Source organism: Equus caballus, chromosome 12 (genome assembly GCF_041296265.1).
Source record: "Equus caballus isolate H_3958 breed thoroughbred chromosome 12, TB-T2T, whole genome shotgun sequence".
In the NCBI taxonomy this organism is placed as follows: domain Eukaryota; kingdom Metazoa; phylum Chordata; class Mammalia; order Perissodactyla; family Equidae; genus Equus; species Equus caballus.
In genome coordinates, this window is record NC_091695.1 from 13,456,825 (window position 1) to 13,478,498 (window position 21,674).

The 21,674-nt window shown below is 38.7% G+C and overlaps 1 pseudogene; it reads left to right on the top strand.

The window, feature by feature from the left end:
* Window positions 1–17,089: 17,089 nt before the first annotated feature.
* Window positions 17,090–18,094, top strand: LOC138916933 (olfactory receptor 4S1-like; annotated as a pseudogene).
* The last annotated feature ends 3,580 nt before the right edge of the window (window positions 18,095–21,674 follow it).

Consider the following 21,674-nt stretch of genomic DNA (forward strand, 5'->3'; position numbering starts at 1 on the left):
GTGTTCCTGGGAAGTAGTCACAAAAATCTGGCTCCAAATGATTATAGGAGCTCCTTTCTGGTAAATTCTGGCAAGCTGTAGTGAGGCAGAGGGAGAGTACAAAGATGGCATCCCCATCCCTGTGTTCCCTGAGAACACCTCTATATACCCCTTTAAGTGTGCCAGACCAGAAGCTTGCCCTTCAGGCCAAAGCTCATAGACAAACAAATAGGACTCTTTCTCAGAAAGATTGGGGATGTGTTTCATTCTCTTATCTGTGAAGTGCCTTGGGGCTGGTAGTCTGTGAAAATCTGTCTCTCTGATTGTTACAGTCCCTGGGAACCCAAGAAAGCAAGGCCCCCTGGCCTCTAGGGTCAAGCGATCAAGAGGTGTCCCCTGGGTTGCAGTCAAAAAAACCTTGGCACTGGAAGCATGTAAATGTTCCCCTCCCACAGGAGACACATGCTGTGGAGTGGAAGAGAGGGAGAGTGTAAGGAAAAAATCAAAGAAAAAAGGCTAGAGAAAAATATGATGGCACCCTTTAGCTTTTGCAAGGAAAAGGGAGAGTGTGAAAATTGCACCTGACAACCTTCCTCCTCAATCTATCCCATTAGGATCCTGCACCTACAGCTGATGCTTTAAAATTAATAAACGAATCTCTTTCGCATAAAGTCTGGGTGCTTTTCAAATGACTTCTCCTACACTGGGCCTTGGGGCAGCTGAGTCTGTGCATGAGCTTTTTAAGATCAACTTCTCAGTTTTCTATGGCCCATTGGGTCTCATGGCCCCAAGCTCTGTTGGTTTTCAAAGGCTAGATGTTTTGGGGGCTTGATACTGAAGTGCAGGACTTAAAAGTTGAGGTGCTTGATATGGAGTCCCTACCCTTTACTTCTCAGGGAGAATGTCCAGGTTTGTGACTTCCCTCCCAATTGTGAGTTGCTGTGCTGGGGGTGTGGTTTATGGTGAGATTGTGTCTCAGTCTTCATTACCCACATTGATGTGGCCTTTTGCTTGTTTGCCTGATCAGAAGGAATTGCTCAGCTAGTTTTCAAATATTTTTTAGAGTAAATTGTTCCACATGTAGCTGTAGACAGCGTTTTTGGCAGAAAAAGTGAGTTCAGGATCTTCCTACATGGCCATCTTGAACTGCAGCTTTGATTTTTGAATGTTAAAACAACCTTGCTTTTCTGGGATCAACTCCAATTGGTCATGATATGCTATCTTTTGTATACATTGTGGCATTAGATTTAAATATATTTTACTAAGGGTTTTTTGCATCTACATTCATGAGCGACATTTGTCTGTTATTTTCTTTTTTTAAAAGGATTTTTTGTCAAGGAGTCAAATCATCATCATGATAGAGTGAGTTATGCTCTTTACAGTTCCCCTTTAACTTTAACCAATCAATTGATCAACAAAGGATTCTCTATAAAAGAACAAAAGGACATCTAAGAGATCCATGTGCCTCAGAGGTTGCAAGTGCTTTGTTGCTTACAATCTCGATGCAGTCACAGGAGCCACCACCAGGTTCACCAAGATGCAAGCACTTCTGCTGCTTCTGTGGACGCCTGTGTCTCATATTCCCCTGATGGCTCTCCATTGACTCTCTATGGGCTCAGATTCACCTATACATCCGAAGGTGGGTGGACTGGACCTCTGGGAAGCAGTGGAACTAGGGGAGCATATTGCTCCCCTCACCTGGCAGTGACAATGCTAGGTGCAGATCCTCACACCGGTTTGTGCACCTGTGAACAAAGCTACAGGAGCAGACAAGGGTCAGCTTAGCCACTGCCCCACAACACCAGTGGATCTGGCATGTGTGCTTTTTAATAGAGGATGCAGGAGCAGACATAGCATACTTTTGCTCCTGCCCCACACACACAGTGAATCTATCATGTGGCTGCAAACTGAGACTGTAATGGCAGAATGGCACAACTTAGCCTTTACCCCATCCGCCACCACTAGGGGATGGGACACCTGCTCTGAGAATTCAGGACACAGAACAGAACTGGTGACCCAACCCCCTCCTCTTCCCTTAGCAGTTGCCTGCTCTTTCCAACAGTGGAGACAGCATACAAAGCTGTTTTTCTTGGCTTGGGTGGGGCACCTTGACCTGAGTTTTCAAATCAAATCAAATTGTGGCAGAGACCAGAGGCTAAACATTTTATCAGCAACAAAATCTCAGTGCTCAGCCCCTGTTCACACCCATCAGTGACAGGTGAAACCTATGAAAAGAGGCTTCAAGAACCACAGCATAAGCCGTGATGCTACCCCCACTTGCAGCACCCCCAACACCAACTGTACTAGCAGCAGGGGCTGCATACAAATACCTGGGTCCCCAGGTCCCCAGCAATGATAGTGATATCTGTGACTCTGTAACCACTGGCCATGGTGCAGCCAGCACCCCAAGACAACCTGGGATCAGCAGCATAGGTGATGCATGGAGCAGCAGAATCTGAGCCCATAGAGAGCCCATGGAGAGCCAGCAGGGGAACATGAATCACAGACAACCACAGCAGCAGCAGAAGTGCTTGCAGCTTGGTGAACCTGGTGGTGAGTCTTGTGACTCCAGTGACATTGTAAGCAAAAAGGCACCAGCAACCTCTGAGTCACCAGCAGCACAAGGAGGTCACTGACGTTGACTCTAGCAGAGGCACAGGAAGGTGAAAAGTTCAGACTCTCAAAAACATACAGAAACAGCTCATATCCAAAGTTACCAAAACCTTACCCAAATAAGAAAGATGGTTAATACCAGAAATTCACTGGAATAGTATTAAACTCACATAGTACCATGAAGAACTACAGTAATATGGCTAAAAGAAAGAAAAGAACAACTGTCTGGGAACCAAAATTGGAATCACAGGAGATTACAATCTAATTGACAGAGAATTCAAAATATCTGTCATGAAGAAACTCAATGAGTTACAAGAAAACTCAAAAAGACAGTTCAATGAGCTCAGGAATAAAATTAATGAACAGAAGGAGTACTTCATCAAAGAGGTTGAAACTCTAAAAAATAACCAAACAGAAATTCTGGAGACGAAGAACACAATTAATGAGAGGGAAAATAAAGTAGAAATCATTAAAAATAGAATAGACAATATAGAAGAGAGAATGACTGAGCTTGAAGATAGAAATCCAGAAATGATTTCAGTAAAGGAGGAGAGAGAATTAAAATTTCAAAAAAAGAAGAAATTCTACAAGAAATATACAACTCAATTAGGAAAAATAAAATGAGGATAATATGTATCCCAGAAGGATAAGGGAGGGAGAAAAGAGCAGAGATGATATTCAAAGACATAATAGCTGAGAATTTCCCAAACCTTGGGAAGGAATTGATACATAAGTACAGGAACTAATAGAACTCCTAATTACATCAATGCAAAAAGACTTTAACCAAGGCATAGAATATTAAAACCTTTAAAAGTCAATGACAAAGAAAGAATATTAAAGGCTACCAGAGAGAAGAAAATCATGTACAAAGGAACCTCCACAAGGTTTTGAGCAGAATTCTCAGCAGAAACCATACAGGCTAATGGAGAGTAGAATGTTAAGTTCCAAATACTGAAAGACAAAAGCCATCAGCTAAGAATCCTCTATCCAGTAAATTTATCTTTCAGCTAGGAAGGAGAAATAAATGCTCCCAGACAAACAAAAACTCACAGAAGGAATTGACACTAGACCTGCCTTACAAGAAATGTTGAAAAGAGCCCTCATACTTGAAATAAAAAGGGAAATTTTACAAAGGGTTGATTAAGAAGATAGATGGAGTCAGAAAATAGTAGCTATATATCAGAATGTTATTATAACAATTATAACATAATTATAACATAAAGGATAAAGTGAAAGAAAGAATAAAAAATAACTATAACCACTTCAATTTGGTAACAAACTCATAAGGTAAAAATGAATAATTAGGGGCTCGCCTGGTGGCTGAGTGGTTAGGTTCATGCACTCCACCATAGTAGCCCAGGGTTTCACTGGTTTGTATCCTGGGCAAGGACATAGCACCACTCATCAGGTCATGCTGAGGCAGCATCCCATATGGCACAACTAGACGTACTCACAACTAGAATATACAACTATGTACCAGGTAACTTTGGTGAGAAGAAAAGAGAAGATAGGCAACAGATGTTAGCACAGGTGCCAATCTTTTAATAAAGAAATAATTAGTGACGAGACAAACATAGTGTAGAGGAAAAGGATGGAACCTCCACAGGCTAATGGAGATAACATGCTATCAGAAAAAGGACTGTCTCATCTGTGAGATGCTTTATACAAATCTCATGGTAACCACAAATGAAAAGCATCAGAGCAAAGTCACAAATCATCAATACAGAAAAAACCGAAAAGCTATCAAAGAAAGCCACAAAACAGAAATGGCACACTGAAATACAAGGAAAAAAGAAACAGCATAAATATAGAACAATCAGAAAAAAACCAAAATGAAATGACAGTATTAGGCACTCATACATCAATAATAAATCTAAATGGTTTGAATTCATCAATTAAAAGACAGAGAGTGGATGGATGGATTAAAAAACAAGACCCAACCATATGTTGCCTCCAGGAAACACATCTCAGCTCTGAGTCAAACATAGGCTCACAGTGAAGGGATGGAAGATGATATTCCAATCAAATAGCAAACAAAAGAAAGTGGTTTTAGCTATTATATAAAAAAAAAACATCAAGACACAAAAAATAATAAGGGACAAAGGTGGGCATTATATAATGATAAAGGGAACATTATACCAAGAAAACAAATCAGTTAGTAATATATATGCGTTTAACACAGGAGCACCAAAGTGTATGAAGCAACTATTAACAGACCTAAAAGAAGAATTTGACAGCAACACAATAATAGTAGAGGACTTTAACACTCCTCTTGCATCAACTGATAGATCATCCAGAGAGAAAGTCAACAAGGAAACAGTGGTCTTAAATAAAACACTAGACCATATTGACTTAATAGACATATATATAGAACCTTCCATCCAAATACAGCTGAATACACATTCTTCTCAATTGCACATGGAACATTTTCAAAGATAGGCCATATGTCGGGAAACAAAACAAACACCGGAATTTTAGGAAGATTGAAATCATATCAAGTATCTTTTCTGACCACATGTTATGAAACTAGAAATCAACTACCAGAAAATAGCTGGAAAAGTCATAAATTTGTGGAGGCTAAACAATATGCTACTGAAAAACTATTGGCTCAATCAAGAAATCAAAGGAGACATCAGAAAATATCTGGAGAAAAATGAAAATGAAAACACAACATAGTAAAACTTATGGGATGCAACACAAGAAGTCTTTGGAAGGAAGTTTATAGCAATACAGGTCAACCACAAAAAACAAGAAAAATCTCAAATAAACAATCTAACACTATTCCTAAGAGAAGTGGGAAAAGAAGAATAAACTAAGCCCAAAATCAGTAGAAAAAAGGAAATAACAACCAGAGCAGAAATAAATTAAATAGAGAGTAAAATAACAATGGAAAGGATCATTGAAACTAAGAAATGGTTATTTGAAAAAATAAACAAAATTGGCAAAGCCTTAGCCAGACTTGCTAAGAAAAAAGAGAGAAGGCTTGAAAAATAAAATGAGAAATGAAAGAGGAGAAATTGCAACAGACACCACAGAAATAAAAAGGATTATAATAGTGATTACTATGAAAAGCTATATGCCAACAAATTGGAAAATCTAGCAGAAATACATAAATTCTTAGAATCATACAATTTTCCAAAACTGAACCAAGAAGAAATAGAGAACTGAATAGACCAATCATGAGTAAATAGATTGAAACCGTAATCTAAAATCTCCCAAAAATAAAAGTCCAGGACCAGAGGGTTTCTCTGGTGAATTCCACCAAACTTTCAAAGAAGATTTAATATCTATCCTTCTCAAACTCTTCCAAAATCTTGAACTGATGGGATGATTCCTAACTTATTTTATGAGGCCATTACCGTGATAACAAAACCAGACAAGGACAACACAAAAAAGGAAAATTATAGGTCAAAATGGCTGTTCATAGCTGAAAAATCTTCAACAAAATATAAGCAATGTGAATACAGCAACATTTAAAAGGATTATACAGATTGATCAAGTGGGATTTATTCCAGGGATTAAGAGATGGTTTAACATCTGAAAATGAATCAATGTGGTACACCACATTAACAAAATGAAGAATAAAAAACTGGTGATGCTATTATGAAAAACAATATTGAGATTGATCAAAAAACTTAACAATAGAAATACCATCCAATCCAGCTATTCCACATGGATTTATCCAAACACAAAATATATAATTCAAACAGATATATGTACCCCTATGTTTATCGCAGAATTACTCACAATAGCCAAATGCAGAAGCAATGCAAATGTCCATCAATGGGTGAATGGATAAAGAAAATGTGATATGTATATTATGGAATAGTACCCAGTGATAAAAAAAAGTCAAAACTGTGCTATTCATGACAACATAAATGGACTCAGAGGATTTATGATATGCAAAATAAGGGAGGCAAGACCAGTAACATATGCTTTCACACGTATGTCAAAGATGAAAAAAAACACATAGATAAGGAGAACAGATTGGTGGTTACCAGAGAGGGAGGGGTCGGGGGGAGGGCAAAAGGGAAAAAGCGACATGTATGTATGGTAATGGATAAAAGCTAGACTATTGATGATGAACATGATGCAATCTATACAGAAACTGAAATATAATAATGTACAAGGGAAATTTACACAATGTTACAAACCACTATAACCTCAATAAAATAATTTTTAAAAATGTTTCATGTCAAGTTTTGGTGGCAGAGTTGTGCTGGTCTTATAAATAACTTGGAAAGTTTTCTATTTTTAAAAACATTTGTGTAAATTTGTTGTTATTTCTTGAGCGTTTTATGAAATCAATGAAATCCTCCTGGCTTGGAGTTATTTGGTGTGTGTAATGTTTGTGAACTATAAATTCAGTTTATTAACAAAAATAGGTCTCTTCATATTTTCTGTTTCTTTTTGGGTCAATTATGTAAGTTGCATTTTTCTAGGCATTTAAACTTTTCGCCTAAATTGCCAAATTTGTTAACTTTATTTCACCAAATGACATTAATATTAAAACTCAAGGTTGTCCACAGTATTCTCTTTTTATCCTTTATCGGCAGATTGGTAGTAGCAGAAAATAAAGTAGCTATTCTTTTTCTTTCCCAAAGTTAAATTTATACTTTTCTTTTTTTTTAACCAGCAGCCTGTTCAGAGATTTATTAGTTGTCTTGATATCTTTGAAGAACAATTCTCTGGATTTTGTCAAAAACTTCTTCTCTGTTTTTGTTTTTCATGTGATTCATTTATCTTATCCCTCTTATTTCCTTCTTTCTACTTTGATTGTATTTAAATTTGCTCTTGTTTTTTTAAACTCTTAGGTGTAAACTTAGTTCACAGATTTTAGACCTGTCTTCATTTGTAATGTAATAATTTTAAACTGTAAAGTTTCTTTAAGTAGTGCTTCAGTTGCATCCCATAAAATATCACATGTATTATTATTATTATTCAGTTAACACATATTCTAATGTTTAAAATAGTTTTCTTCCTGATCAATGGATTGTTTACAAGTGTTTTGTTTATTTTCCAAATAATTGTGATATTTCCTTTATATTTTATTGTTATTGACTTATAATTTAATTCTATTGTGAATGATGCCATTCCTTTTACATTTATTAAAACTTTTTTCATGACCTGATATAAAAGTCTATTTTGGTGAATGTAGCGTGTGTGCCTGAAAGAATAAATATTCTTCAGTTTTAAGGTTCAGTGCTCTATGAATAGCAGGTTAAGGTCTTTCATATGTTGGTCAGATCTAAGTGTTTACTGATTTCTTTAAATCTAATCATACTCCCCCTTGCAAGGGGGACAGTAGTGTTAATATCCCCAATTATTATTGTGGAATTGTATATTGATTTCTTTAAGCAGGAGAAAGAAAAGATTGCAGATTACAAAATGGCATCCCACAGACATTAAGCCACTTGTTAAAGGTTATGAATTAACCAGGTGGCAAAACCAGCCTTTAAAGAAGGCAACATGACTCCTTATTCCATGCTTTTAAGCAACATGTTATACTACCCCTTGTATGTCTTATCCTCCTCACAGAGTGGAAATACTTCAATATCGTCCCTGCTATTTAAAAAAAAACAACAATAAACAGATCAATTCATATATAACACCAGCTTATTTTCCCAAAAAGATGTCAAATAAACATGCCCTCTATATAGTAGCTGCTTAATAACTATTGTTGAATGAAGGTGTTTGGGATGATTCAGCATAGAAATCCAAAGCAAGGATAGAAACAGTGGCTTACTTGGTCACTAAAGTTTGCCTGAACCGCTAAGTTAATGTGACAAAGGAGTATGGCTATATCCATGGCCCACTTCTCTAATTGAGATGCCATAACCCTGCGGCTCATTAGCAAGTCTCATGGTAGTTTTGCCAACCATGAATGTGGTATGGCTTCCAAAGCAGAGGTGTTCAAATCCAGCAATGACTCTTGCTAGATTTATTCCACATGAGCTTCCCAGAACCACCAGTGCTTAAAAGTTTACTTCACTTCTCTGGCCAGACTCTTTGGCTTTCACTGCTCAGCTAAAGAGGGTGGAACTCACTAAGGTCAGTTCTCATGTAGTGTTGGTCTTTTGGGGACTCTCTGAATAGAATAAACCTGAACATACCAAGGACCTTTATAGAAAACAAAAGTCCTCACTTGCTTTCCTCTCCCTCTGTTTTGTCCTCAAAGTCCAGGTGAAAGTCCTATTGCACAGTTATCTTGGTATTTCTCAGGTTCCTGTCTTCAGATGCATCAAGTGTGAGCTGATTTATTTTTCAAATTCCCATGGTATCACTAGAAATCTCGTTCAGCTATTTTCTTGCTCGTCCTTTACCTGCTGAGGACATACCCTCTTTGAGTGGTCAGATGCTCCCACTTCCCTAGCCAGGAGTGTTGTATCATGACTAAAAGGAGAGCCAGGTACATTGGGTTGCATTTCTGGCTTTAACTCTTAGTGGTGTGACAATTTGGCCAAAACACTCATTTGCTTTAATTCTCATTTTCCTTATTTGAAAAATAAGAACAATCATAGTAGCTTCCCTAAAGTGATGTTGAGTGGATTAAATTAGATGAAGCATTTAAAGTGCTCTGCACAGGGCCTGGTATACTGCATTCCTCAGCAAATACAAGCAAATATACAGCTCTGGTTACTATTCCCTCTACTTGTGGAGATATTCAAGCTCGGAGAGTGCTTTCCCACATATGTGATTATGTAGAGGCTTCCATATGAATGCACAGCCTGTGGCTGGGGCTGCTGAAGGCACAGGAAAGTGGAGGGATCAGTTTACATTGCATGCTAAGTTCCCTAGCCTTTCCCAAGGGCTGTCCTGGTGTGTGGTCCCTGACACCGCACTAACTTTTTGGAAATTTGAGCAACTCCAGAGTGTATTTCACTGAGGTACAGTCTTGGTACCCTCTGTCCAAAGCCCAGGCCCACCTGACAATTTGCCCTTTCATGTAAATAAATCCTCTGATATTTGAAGCTTGAAAGACTCTTAAAAGACTTATCTACATTTTAATCTTTAATGTAGAAATGTTTCTAAACCGCATTACTAGTGTTCTTCCTCTTTCAACACAGAGAATGTATCTGAAAACTAGTGAGAGAACAGATTCAGTGTAAGGCATGGCAAACATGTAATGTGAACCTCAACCCCCTACCAATCCTCAGACAAAAGGGTGAAAGGAATTAGTAATGATACCAAACTACCTACATGCTTTCTGTTTATTTTTAAATTCATCAAATATTGATTAGCATTATCAGAGAAATTAATTTTTTGGTATATTTCTACTTTTCCAGCTTAGAATCACAGCACTTATTCCAACCATCATTTTGTACAGATAGGAAAACAGAGCACCAAGCAGAGGGAGGGGGATGGTTGAGGGCACTCAGTTACCAGTGAGAAAGATGGCCCTGAAACCAACGTCTTTTGATTTCCAGACCAGGGTCCTTTTCAGGGTGTTGTGCTGCCTCCTTTGGGCAAAGTCAAGTCCAATGTCAACCAACTTGAAGTTTTTCAGTAATGTGAGACTAGAGAAGGTAGGAGGGTATAACAAACAAGCATTGCAAGTGGAGGGGGTAGGAAGATAATTTTTCAATAAGGGAGAAGGGACTATTGTAATAGGAAGAACTCTGACAATAAGATCTGCAAATGTCTCCCAGATTTGGGTATAATTCCTGTTATGGCACTTGCTATCAGAGACCTCAAGTAAGTCACTTAAACACTAAACTTTCGGAGATTCCTTCTCTTCATCTCTAAAGTGAGGATATTGATAGTTATCTTAAAGGGTTTTGATGAGTGTGAAGTAGGATAATGCATAAGCTCATGAACTGTGTCTGACTCACAGCAGCTCCACATGGTGACAGCAGCATGAGCTGCAGGTGGGGAAATCCTTTTCACCTTTATTCAGTCTTGTTCAAGTCCTCACAAACTGCAAGGTTAAAGGTATGTTTCTGTCTTAAGGATGGTGTGATGAATTTGGAGAGTACAATAGAGGAGGAAACTGGGACTGAAATGAGTCCTGGGAGGAGAGTTGAAGGTGTTGAGACATCTAGGTGGGAGAAGAGTGGTCTGAGGTGGGAGTTAATGATGGTTCTTGTTTTGTTAGTGTCTTCTCTAATTCTTGGAAGAGGAAATGACATTGTCTTCATTCTGAATGAGATTATGTCTGAACCCTAAAAATGTTCATGGTCGTCACCTCAGTCTTCTCACTTTAATGAACTGATCTTAAGGAAAATTGTCCAGAGATTTACAAATGAAGGTCATGGACTATAGTATAAAATAGGGATAACGTAAAGTTCATAAACAGAGAAATGGTGAAATAGACTATGGTACTTTTTAAAAATGGACCATTAAAGACCTCTTTTGAAAATTATCACCATGGAGGGGTCAGCCCAGTGGTGCAGCGGTTAAGTGCAAATGTTCCACTTCGGGGGCTCGGGGGTCGCCAGTTCAGATCCCAAGTGTGGACATGGCACCTCTTGACAGGCCATGCTGTGGTAGGCATCCCACATATAAAAAAAGTAGAGGAACCTGGGCATGGGTGTTAGCTCAGGGCCAGCCTTCCTCAGCAAAAAGAGGAGTATTGGCAGCAGTTAGGGCTAATCTTCCTCAAAAAAAAATTATCACCATGGGGAAATGCTTAAATCAAGTGTGAAGGGAAAAAAGCTGGATATGAAACTGTATATACATTTCATTCATATTTGTAAGAAGGGTTTGCATATTAAAGGAAACCACTGAAAGAAATATGCCATAATACGAATGGTTCCTAATTTCTCCTTGTATTTTTCTACTTTCAAAATTATTTCTTATGAGTATGTATGAACCTGAGCAATGTACTTAATCTCTCTGAGCCTCATTTTCCTTATCTGTGAAATGGGAATAAGAATGGTAAACACATAATAAGAATGTTTTGAGGATTAAATAACATAAGGCATGTATTTTATAACACAAACCATAAAAGTAAAACACAAATGATGATGATAGTAGTGATTTTCTCTGGAGAGTCTGGGTTGGAATAGCATCTCATGAATGGAAGGGAAGAGAGAATAAATCTCGACTTGGACCACCTGAGCTTTTTGTTCATTCTTTATCCTTAGAGATATTGGCTTTATGAGCAGGTGGCTGATCATATTTCCCTTTAGGTACTCCAAGATTTATTGTTATTTTACTTGAAATTTAATAAAAATCTTTTTAAATGAATATAAATAAAAACTTTGGAAATGAATCCTATGGCATTGCCCTTATAAACCAATCTCTCACCTGAGTTTGACACAGAACCATTGAGGTCTAATTATGCTTGACATTTACTGAGCACCTATTAAGTGCCAGGGACTGTGCTATGTGTTTTTACAGTATCTCACAATGGCCACCCTAGGTGATTGAATTGTGAGCTCCATCTTAATATGAGGAAACAGTTTCTGAGAGGTCAAGTAAGTTCCCCAACATCATTCAGCTAGAGAGCAGAGAGCCCCAGAATCTGAGTTCAGCACCAGGAGCCTTGCTGACTGTGGTGCTGCCTCCTAGAGCAGTTTTCACATGACAGCCCAGAGACCAACTGTGCAATCTCATGCTGGCCTTTGATCTTACATCAGAAATTCCTTATTGGTTATTTTTGGAGTGTTACAACTACATAGGAGCAATGCGCATACTTTACAGTTACTATAATTCTAAACAAAACCAAAATATGATAGAATTTATTTTTATTGAAAAAATACTTAGGTTAGTTATTTGCTACCAAAATCTTTCTTGGGGTGTATTACTTTTTCTTATAACATTCTTCAGTGGTGGAAACCACCTGGCTGTTGCCAAAGCTCTTTCTCCTCTCTATCCTGTGGGTAAATGTAACCATCTGATCAAACCACTGTCAGAATTTTAGAAGAGAGTAGAAGAGTTTTGCTGTAAAATACATAAATTCCCTGCTAGGAAATTTTGGGGAAATGGAGATACTTCATAAGCCTGGGCAGAATGTCCCAAGTGATGACAATTATTTCTTTGTTCCTGCTTCAAACGTTGTCATCGCTTACTGCTCTCTTAATTTTCAACTTCACCTTAATTTGACTCTTCTAGTGTAAACCCTTTGTGCCAAAATCAGTGAGTCCATGCTGCAGGCATTTCTATTCTTCCTCTTAGTCTTCTGTGCACCCATTACTAGGATCCTAAGTGTCCTAGAGATTCAGAGACTGGAGATTATTGCACTCCTTATAATGTATGATCGAGAATCCTCTTTACTGTTCTGCCATTATCCAATGTCATTTGCCTTGATCTTTTGCAACAACAATAATAAAAAGATTGTGATAAAAGCAATGCTCAAACACAATCCAGTAGGATTTTACTTCCTTTGTCCCTACTCTCTACCAACCTGCCCTTGCAATGAATCATTAATAACTATGAACCATCCTGTAGTTGTTACTGATGTACTCGCAGGAGAGCTGACTGTAGTTTTCAAAGTTTATTGATTGATGTACCAGAAAAGAAGTTGTAAAGCCTAACTTCTTAATGTCAACCTAACTTTCTCCCCTTTAAAAAACAAGTCTTATTTTATCCCTAAAACAACCCAATTGGAAAAGACATTTCATATGGTCCTAGATACTTAAGAATCAGTGACAATCTTTGTTGACACTTAAGGGGCTCAACAATCTGTTGAATTTAATACAATTTTTAATCTTACAATAATTTATTCTCAGACTACTTAGAATCTGAGACAATAATTTATTACTTCATTTATTCATTTGCTCAGCATGTTTTCATTATTTTTTCAGGTCTGTCTCTAGTCTGTGTTCTGACACTATACATGTTCCAGGGTAGACATGTGCATGGAACCTCATGATTTGTAGATAAAATGCTTTCTGCATACTATATTTAGCTGTGGCATAAAAAAAGAAGTTATGCATATAAGTTATGACAAAGGAAGATCTTGAGGAAAAAACTCTGTCTATGTAAAATGAAAGAATAAGTAAAATATATTTCCAAAGGTGGTTGTATTGATTTGAGATAATATAAACAAGGATCTTAGCCTGTATCTGGCACATGTTAGTGTCAGTAAATATTATCTCAGTGAAATCAGATTATGAGCAACTGTAAAGTCTTATATGTGTATAAGTTTTTGTCATTATTTTTGATCTCTGTAACTATCATCCATTCATTTAATCAAGAAATGTTGAGTACCTACAATGTACCAGGCAATGTTCTAGGCACTTGATGCATTAGAGAACAAAACAATGAACCCTGCCTTACGGAGTTCATATTCTAGTCGGGGAGCAGACTATAAAATACAAATGTAATAAATAAATTATGTAATATTTTTGAAAGCATTATGTGCTGTGGAAAGAAGAAAAAGCAGCAAAGAGTACAGAGACTGGAAGTGCTGAGAGGTTGCAATTTTAAAAGGGGATCAAATAACCTCCTCGAGAAAGTGTTATTTGCACAAAGTCTTCAGGGAAGTGAGGCAGTTACCCAATATATATCAAGGAGAATAATGTTCTGGGTATAAAGAACAACCAGTTGCCAAGATCTCAAGGTGGCAGCATGTCTGATATATTTGCTAGATATTTAGGATCCTAGTGTGCTTGGAAAGGAGGAAAGATTGGGAGAATTGGAGAAGAGGAGGTTAGAGAGTCAATGGGGACCAGATCATGTAGGGCCTTGTGCATCATGGCAAAAGTGTGGGTTTTAATTTGAACGGAATGGATACCCACTGCAGGGCTTCTAGGGAGCACTCTGGCTGTTGTGAGAGCACTCTAGCTGTTGTGGGAGCATTCTGGCTATGGTAGGAGCATTCTGGCTGTTGAGATGGGATTAGACTGGAGGTAAGGTATGTGGTAGGAGGAGAATTAGGGGCACCAGTTACGAAGCAAAAGAGAGATGATTGTGGCTCAGAACAAGGTGGAAGCTGTGGAGCTGGTGAGAGTAGATCCTCCTTACATTGTGAAGGTAAAGACAAAAGGATTTCTTGACTGATTAGATTTGAGATATGAGAAAAGAGCATCAACCCACAAAAACAAAAACCAGTTTAAGATTCAAAGCGTTTATCTAGGACCAAAGAATTGCCATTTGAGGGCATAGATTCAGATAGAAACACAAATAATGTCCCACTAGGGAGTAAAAGCCAGGGCCTTTTAAAGGCGAAGAGGGGAGGTTAAATTACCAAGAATTTTCATTGGAATTGGAGGCAGAAGCTAGTCTTGGCTAAACATTGATTGACCATTGATTCATTCTTCGGAAAGTCCACAATCCTTTCTTTGTGATCATGATGTCCGTTCTCCACCTGACTTCTCAAAAATTTTTTTATAAAATCATTACTCTTTTTATCCAGTCCAAAGTTTTGGCCTAGTTCAAGGTTCAAGACAGCAAGACAGTTCCTTTTGGAAAGGCAGATCTGACTCCATTTTAAAATGCCTCCCCTACAGTCAAAATGACAAGAGGAATCAAGGATGACTCCAAGATGTTTAGGTTTAGCATTCAGGAAGTTGTATTTACCCTTAACTGGGATAGATGCCTGTCAGAAGAATACATTTTAGAGGAAATATCAGGAATTTATTTCGGACATGTTGCAATAGACTGGGCAGCTATTTATTTATTCCTTTATTCCACAAACATTTACTGAATGCATACTATGTGCTAGATATTTAAAATTATGTAGACACAAGTGGACAGAAGCCTTGCTATCAGGCAACTCATGGCCTAGTGGAGAGACTAGATATATAAATAAACAGTTACAAAACAATGTCATAAGCATCATGATGATGGTGTGTACCAGGAGCAACGGAACATAGAGGAATTGACAAATATACTTATGTTTTGAAACTTCAAAACTGAGGTCCTCAGAAGTTAATTGATTTGTCAAAGTGCATAGTTAGTATATAACACAGCTGGGAACTTATGTTATTGTGAATTATAGTAAGAAATATATATTTGGTCTTTGTCCCATATACAGCACAGAGCTTCTAAAACCCTTGGAATTTAATGATGGAGGGAGAGATCAAGATGTCTTTTGTTATATTAATGAGGCGACCTTTTGGTTGTTTAAAAATTATTTTAATATTTTATTTAGGTCACATTGATTTATAACATTGTTTAAATTTCAGGTGTACATCATTATATTTTGACTTCTTTACAGACTGCATTGTGTTCTCCTCCAAATGTCTAGTTTCCCTTCATCACCATACATATGTACCCCTCTATCCCTTTTGCCCTCCCCTCATCACCTCTCTTTTGGGTAACCATTAATCCGTTCTCCTTATTTATGTGTTTCTTTGTTTATCTCCCACATATGAGTGAAATCACGTAGTATTTGTCTTTCTCTGTCTAACATTTTTCTTAGCATAATATCCACTAGGTCCATACATGTTGCCACAAGTGGCATGATTTTGTCTTTTTTATGGAAGATTTGTACTCCACTGTGTGTAGTGTCTATCTGTATACATATACCACATCTTCTTTATCCATTCATCCACTGATGGGCACTTGGGTCACTTCCAAGTCTTGGTGTCTGTAAATAATGCTGCAATAAACCTTGGGGTACATACATCTTTTTGCATTAGTGTTTTCGTATTCTTTGGATAAATGCCAAGAAGTGGAATAGTTGGGTCATATGGTATTTCTATTTTTACATTTTTGAGAATAAAATAATTAGGAATAAATTTAACCAAGGAGGTGAAAAACCTATATACTGAAAAGTAGAAGACATCATTGAAACAATTTGAAGAAAACATAAAGTAGTGCAGTTGACTTTTCAAATGCCCCTAAGTCACTGAAGGGGTAAGGAGCTAGTTACCAGGGGAACAGATCCCGTGATTTCAAGGTTAGTACTTTCAGTCCAACCCTTCAAACCCACGTGAGGGAAAGGGGTTGGAGCTTGCATCAGTGGTCAACAGCCATGATTTAATCAATATGTCTATGTAATGAAGCCTCCACAAAAACCCAAAAGGATGGTATTCAAACAGCATCTGGGTTGGTGAACTGGTGAAGATTTCGGGAAAGAGATGCACTCAGAGAGCATGGAAGCTGTGTGCCTTTACCACATACCTTGCCCTATGCATCTCTTCCATCTGGCTGTTCTTGAGTTATATCCTTTTTTAATAAACTAGAATCTAATAAGTAAAATCTTTATCTAAGTTCTGGGAATTGTTCTAGAAAATCAATGAACCCAAGGAGGGAGTTGTTGGAACCTCCAAACATTAGTCATTAGGTCAGAAGCACAGCTGATAAAACCTGGGCTTGCAACTGATGTGAGAAGTGGGAATGCAATCTTGTAGGACTGAACGCTTAACCTGTGGTATCTGATGCTATCTCCACGTAGACAGCATGAACCGTATGAAATTCAACTTGTTTCTGAGAATTGCTTATAGATGTTGGGAACCTCTCTCCCCCAATTAAAACTGAGTATTAGAATCATTACTAGACCTGAATAGAGTTTTCTGACTCCCTAGTTTTGGGAAACTTTCTTATATCATGCGATTTGTGTCTTTGTAGAATTAACATCTTTGTTGGTGCTTGGGGCAGAGAATCCATGGACACCAAGAACAACGTGACTGATTTTGTGTTATTCGGCCTTTTTCAGAGCAGGGAGATGCAGCATGTGTGCTTTGTGGTCTTCTCCCTATTCCACGTCCTCACCGTCCTGGGGAACCTTCTGGTCATCATCACCATCAACGCTAGTAAGAAACTGAAAGCTCCTATGTATTTCTTCCTCAGTCACCTGTCTTTTGTTGATTTGTGCTATCCTTCCGCTACCACACCCAAGATGATTGCTGACACTTTCGTGGAGCACAAGACAATCTCCTTCAATGGCTACATGACCCAGCTATTTTCTGCCCACTTCTTCAGTTGCACTGAAATTTTCCTCCTCACAGCCATGGCCTATGACCAGTACGTGGCCATCTGCAGTACCCTGCACTACACAACCATAGTGAATCAGCAGAAGCATGGCCTGCTGGTGGGGGCCTCCTGGGTGGCTGGCTTTCTGCATTCCATCCTGCAGACTCTCCTTACAGTCCAGCTGCCCTTTTGTGGACCCAATGAGATTGACAACTTCTTCTGCGATGTTCATCCCCTTCTGAAGCTGGCCTGTGCTGACACTTCTGTGGTGGGGCTCATTGTGGTGGCCAACAGTGGCATGATCTTTAGTGTCCTTCATCATCCTTGTCATCTCCTACATGATCATCTTACTGAAGCTGAGAAGCCAGTCATCTGAGGGTTGGTGCAAGGCTCTGTCCACATGCTGCTCACACATTGTCTCTGTCCTTTTGGTCCTTGTGCCCCTCATGTTCATGTACTTTCGTCCCTCTACCACCCTGTTGCTGACAAACTTGTCATCCTCTTTAACATTGTCATGCCACCTTTGCTGAACCCTCTGATCTACACTCTGAGGAATAGTGAGGTGAAAAATGCCATGAGGAATCTGTTGGGGTTAATGGGGCCTTGGGGAAGAAGTGACACTATAGGGAACAGCATCTATCCTGGAACTTGGGAGACTCTCATAGCATCTAACATAGTCTTTGGAGCTCCAGTTTGAAGCTTGTAATGACAACTGTCCTCATAGCTATTTTCATAATAATAATCCCACATGTTCCTTTAATGCTTCATTCATTGAATACTTATTGATTGTCTGCAAAGTGTGAGGCATTGGGAATACAAACAAAAGTAAGATGTAATCTCTACCCTCAAGGTGGTCACAGTCCAGGAGGCTCTTACTGTGATATTTAAGAGCTCATTCAGGAAACCCGTGAGAGCCTGTGAATACGGGAGCCTCTTGGAAGTTCAGGTATGTCATCAATACCATGGAGAATATCACTGGATAATTCCTTTATGGTGGCATACACTGTGCTTGGTGAAATTCATTCTCTTCTCTGTTATGATATTCAAGTCATTTTACTTATCTTGCTTCATTTCATGCTCTCAGCAGGCAGATGAATGAATAAATATGGGGAGGTTAAAGGATTTACTCAAAGTTACACAATAAGTTCAGATCATCGTGAGAGCTAGAATCCAGGTTCCCTAAGTCTGCTTTCAGGGCTATTCCCATCTCAAGATTCCTTGATTAAGTTTGAGTGAATAGATCAAGCAGTACAGATGAGGAGATTTTGAAGGACGGAGGATTGATGGTGGCCTAGGATGATGGGGAGCAAAGCCAGAGAGAACAATTTCTCAGTGTTTGTCCAGCAGTGATGATTCCTTTCCAACTAAGCAGGGACTTCTGCCCCCATTAAACCCCTTTTCTTTGCTCTATTTTGCTGCTAAAGGGAGACACTTTGTGCAAGATGAAATTAGAAGAGCCAGATTTGTCATCCTGCTTAATTAACCATCTGTTGGTCATTTAATCTATTTGGGTCTCAGTTTTCCACATTTACAAATAGAGATAGTAACAATACCAGCTTCAGCAGGTTGTTAGAGGACAGAAGGGACTTTGGAAAGTCCTGCATCAAAGTCTGTTGTGCAGTGGTTGCTTCTGCCTCTGTTTCTTTATAAAGTCTTCTGTTCCCTTTTCTCATCTTATTTCCTACTTTGTCCCTGCCCTTTCTCTGGAAGTCCTTGTAATTACCAGATTGATTATTCACTTCTCAAATATGTATTGATCACTCAGAATAAGGTTAAGTCTGTTCTTTTTATTTCCATCTGTGTTTGTGTTTATTCAATACAGGTCTATGGCTGAGCCCTTTCCCAGCAGTGGGCTGGGGGAACAAAACAAAGGCCACAAAGGTGTGAATATGGGTTGAGGTGGAGCCTGGTGAAATGTGAAGTTGTACATGAGACATTAGCCCCAATCTCAGCTGTCAAACACTGGCCCCCAACTCCCTGCAGTCTCTAGGTGGGGCCAGTGAAGGTGTCCATGAAGAACAGGTCTTAGACCTTCTGCCATCTCCAACCCATCTTCCATTCTTCCCTCTCTCCTTCCTAAGACAGGTCAAAAGACCAAACTCTCAATCTGGCTGGGAAATTGGGGGAAGGAGTGATGGGCAAATCCAGTGTCCAGGTCTCAGGCCATGCCATGATGCTTTTCCTGAGTAGGAACTGGAGGTACAACAGAAAAGAAGCACACAAAGATTCTTGTACTCGTGGAGCTTATATTTAAGTGTATAATAAATAATGACTCATTGAAATCTTCCCATATGCCAGATACTGTAATAGGTGTTTTTAGTGAGCCTAAATCTCTTGAATGAACTTTAGAAGAGTTTCTCCATTTTGTTTTTTCCACCCTTAGGTAGGACAGCATGGCTACAGCTAATAGCAGTTGGGTCTTTTCTTCCCCCAGGTCAGTTAGGCTCCGATGTTACCCCAGCAGGTTAGGTTCTAGTTAACTAGTTTCTCCTCAGAGCAGGCCTTGTTAAGAAGAACAGCTGCAGGGCCAGCCGGGTTGTGTAGTGATTAAGCTCCAAGAGGCAGAAGAGGAGAAAGGGGAGAGGGTAGTGATCATTTTCCCTTTTAGGAGCATTTTTAATAGTGCCACAAAGCACTGTAACTTTCATTTTACTCAATGGAAATTAGTCACATGGTTTCCCTTAACTGCAAGGGAGATGGAAACTCAATTTTTTAATTCTGAGTGGAATTATGTTCTGAAAAAAAAAATCAGGGTTCTGTTGTGTTCCTAAAGAGGAAGGGTAGAATGCATGTAAGGATTGGCACATTGTTTCACGTAGTGGATTACATACAAAATTTCCTATGTAATTAGGCACTTTTCATAAACAGGATTTTTGGTGGTATGATAATATATCACAGTCTAATTGTGGCATAATTTACTTAATCATTCACCCATTTTAGGGCTTTTTGGATCACTTAAGATTTTATTTGACAAGACTTAATGAGCATGTACTATTAGCCAGGCCTTGATGGAGAGACTGAGGCACAGGGAGACTAAGTGAATTATACATGAATCCATGAGTGTTAGATGCATGGTACAATGGAGATAGTCTAGCCCAACTCTGTCATTTATATAGAAGTGGGAACAGGGGAGTGTGAGGAGTATAGAGGTGAAATGACATGGCTTAAGCCAGATGGTTAATCAATTACTGAACCACAGCTAGTGCCCAGAGTCCTGTCTCCCTGTCCAGTCCTCATTTTAATCTCTATTCACTCTCCTTTTCATTCTCAGTAGTCCACTCTGGAAAAACTTCCCTTTATGTCTTTCCTTCAACTTTCTTTTCTTGCTACCTCATTAATGGATGCGAAAACTTTATAGAAATCTCACTAAACTAATTGAAACAGATTTTGAACCTTTCCCCAAGTAATAGTTTAATTGGTGAAGTTTCACCAAAGGGAAAAGAAATTCCATGGGGAAGTTATTCCCTTGAATGTAGTGTATAGCTTAATTTATTTTAACTGGTTCGAGTTTGTAAGCATTTAATCATAAGCCTTGGGCTTTCAGTGGGTGTAGTGGTTACCTACATTATATTCAGGATCTTAAAATAACTAGGTTTTCTGCTTTCTCTGGCTTTTGTATATTTCTTAGATCTTATAAATCCAAATATCAACTAAATAAACATCTCAAGAATTTTCCTGTTTTTGTGGTTCATCTTAGCCACCAGCTACTTTGTTTTCTAAAAGCCCCCAGGAATATTGGTGATTTGTTCTTGGGGTCTGCTCTTTGAATTGCAGTAGCAACCACCACCCAGTGTCATCAGAAGGCAACTTAGTGCTGTTGAAAGAGCACTGGTTTCTAGGTTAGTACCCTGAGACATATCTACTGTGTGGTCTGGGAATCTAATTAACTTCTCAGCCTCTGTCACCTCATCTATAAACAGAGTAGGTCAGAGTAACAGGTCTCTAACTCTTTTCAACACCACTCTTTGCTGAATGTAATGTGGACTTTGCTCATTGGGGGACTTTAATGAAAAATCAGATGGGAGAGTAATATTAGGCAAGGAGCCTTGCTTGTCCACATACCAAGATTCCCAGAGAGGAATGCAATGCTCAATCCCATCCTAGATTTCCTAAACTAGATTATCTCCTTGAGTGATGATTTATTCCAGCAGGGTGGCTAAGTTCACGCTGATTGGAGGCACTTGGGTGCTTTTGAGATCTGTCTGATCCAATTCCCTGTTCTAAGGAAGAACAAAATCACACCGGATTTTGTGATCTAAAGGTAGGTGTTATGGCTG